Source organism: Octopus bimaculoides, chromosome 5, assembly GCF_046866305.1.
Source record: "Octopus bimaculoides isolate indiv1 chromosome 5, ASM4686630v1, whole genome shotgun sequence".
Lineage (NCBI taxonomy): Eukaryota > Metazoa > Mollusca > Cephalopoda > Octopoda > Octopodidae > Octopus > Octopus bimaculoides.
The window spans coordinates 43,709,809-43,712,975 of NC_142932.1; positions in this window are offsets into that span (position 1 = coordinate 43,709,809).

Consider the following 3,167-nt stretch of genomic DNA (forward strand, 5'->3'; position numbering starts at 1 on the left):
ACAGCAACAACTACTAATAATGATAGCCACAAACAATGCAAACCAATAAAGAACACCCTAAATGTTTTAAAAACATATTGAAAATAATGACCACTGCTACCACAACTACAACCACCACCACCACCACCACCAACAACCACAACAACACTAATAGGAATAATAATAATTAGCAGGACCTGTGGAAATGCTGCATTTTCTAAGTGTTCTTATTTCCATGTTGATGCTTAAATTTGAGGATCTTCATAGTATCATTTCATTATGTCAAAGACTACAATTATCCTTACACTTTCATTCAGTAGTTAACACTGTTTAAAGTGTAACACATGAATTCATTTCCTTATATTAAGAATTTTGACTATGTGTACAAATTCATTCCATTGTTAGCATTAAGAGAAAGCTAGTGAATCTGTCACACGCAAAGTAATTGCCATTGGCGTATCTGAAGAAATAACTGATCCTCAGGCATTTTCCAGCAACTTGTCCAAGAACTTAGATTGCATTCCTTGGTTGACCAGGTTCCAAACTCAGGCTGATCAGATTGACATTCTCAAGCTCCAGTGAGGCATGTGGTTATCATTTAACTTCTGGAAAGGTAGGTGTGAAAATAGAATTATCTTTTGAACATGTCCTGGTTTACGGCCTGATGTATTCCTAAAGCTACATGTTGTAGCTTCCTTGAATGGTGACTCAAAATTAAATGAAAATTTTAGCCTCTATGATAGCGGACAAATATGGAACTTTGTTAAGTTTGGTGAAAAATGGAAAAGAGGTACCAGCTAGTGTGAGGACAGTGTACTTATATCAGGCAGCAATGAAAAGCTCCAGGAAACTAAACAAGAACAATCCACTATGGCCTATATATAATCATGATAGGTCTAAATCCAGATAACATATTAATATCCTTAAATGCCTGAACTTTATGCAACATGATTCACCTTTTAGACTCTTACAGTAAATGTATCAACCCTGATTTCATTACAGTCACAGAAACAGGGGCAAATTCTTTACTCTGTGATGGTGGTTTTAGTATGGCTGGTTATAATTTGTTTTGCAAAGATTGCATTAATTGCCATGGATGTGGTGTGATAGTCTTCATTTGTTCAAACTTTTCAGTGATTCCTTGTGGTGATTTGAACCAATCTTAACAAGAGGTATTTTCCCATGATAGACATATAAACATATTGACATTACTACTTGGAGTTATTCCCCCCACCCATCTACTATCAAGACAGACAGCTTTTTGACATCCTCAGAGCTGCATCTAGGAAAGCAGCCATTTATGTTTTCATTGCTGGGGACTTAAATTACTCTGAGGTTAATTGGGAAAACTTTCATTGGCTGCAAAGTGCAAATGATTTCTTTGATTTAGTGCTGGATTCAAACTCATCCCAAGTAGTCGCCCTGCCTCACAAGAGGTAACAACACCTTGGATCTGTTTCTTGCCACTACTCTTGAAATGGTTTATCAGTGTCACTACTTTAGGTGACTCTGTTCATGCAATGATCATTGCCAATCTATTTCTTCTGCACAGAAACAAGAACTATCGTCACTTCCAAACTGACCATTTTGACTGGAACAAGGCAGACTGGAGCTCCTACCAAACTGATGTGTGTGTGTGTGTACATGTGCGCACATGTGTGTGTGTGCATGTGTGCACATGTGTGTGTGTGTGTAAATGAATACACACACACACACATATATACAGGCATGTATGCATGTATTTGTGTTTTTGTTTGTGCTTGTACCTCAACAACCAGTGTTGGTGTTTTTACATCTCTATAACTGAGTTGTTCAGCAAAACAGAGTGACATAATAAGTAATGCAACTAAAAAATCATATATCAGGTTTCCATACAGCTTGTGTCCAAAAATTCTACCCATAAAGCATTAGTCAGCTTGGAGCTATAGTAGAAGACACTTGCCCAAAATGCTATGATGTGGGACTGAACTCAGGTCTATATGTTACAAAGCAAGCTTCTTAATCACACAGCCATGCTCACACCTATAACAATAGTCCTTTCTACTATAGGCAGAAGGCCTGAAATTTGGAGGAGAGAGATAGTCAGTTACATTGATTCCACTGTCCAATTGGTGCTTATTTCATCAACCCTGAAAGGATGAAAGGCTAAGTCCACCTCAGTGAAATTTGAACTCAGAATGTGAAGACAGATGAAATACTGCTAAGCATTTTGCCCAGCCTGCTAACAATTCTGCCAGCTAGCTGCCTTAATAATAACAACAGCAATAATAATTATAATAATGATGAGAATAATAATGATGATAATAATAATAATAATAATAATAATCCTTTCTACTGGAGGCACAAGGTGTGCTTGTATTAATGGCTTACCAAAGTATACAGTACATTTCTCTGTCCTAGGTGTCACGAAGACACTTGCCAAGAAATGGAAACAGAATTGAAAGAAGAATCTAATGAAAATAATGAAAACAATAATAATAATAATCAATAATAATAATAATAATAATAATAATAATAATAATAATAATAATAATAATTTCTCTTAGTAGCCACTGGGCATAGATGATGAGGAGATTACAAGGACAGACAATAATTTGTGAGGGGAACTTACATAAAAGATGGGGAAAAAGAAATGAAAAAGAGTGAAATGTGATAAAAGCATATATAATATGCATGATATGTGATAATATGAATGATGCAGTCCTTCTGATATGGAAGAAACGCTAGCTAGGGAGAATCAAAGAACTCCACAGATCCAAGATTAATCCAACTACCAAAGGATCAAGCCCTCTCTCAAGCTCTCCAGTCTATGTGACATACTTTGAGTAGGGCCATTCACTTTAACTATTTTTGCCACAGTCACCCATCTTTTTATAAACTCACTGGGAGGAAGCACTTCCCTTACCATTCTCAGTTTCCTTTCTAAAGTGGAACCTAAAAAAGTTGAGGCATAAACCCAGAAATTTTAGGGTGGGGAGAGGATCAGTTACATTGACATCAGTACTTGACTGATACTTTATTTCATTGACCCCAGAAGGATGTAACGCAGAGTGAAACTTACTATTATTTGAACTCAGAAAATAAAGAGCTAGAAAAAATATCACAAAGCATTTTGTCCAACAGTTTAAAGAAGTTAATCTATTGCATTAACAATGACAATAACAACCAAGAACAGTAACAATAGCATA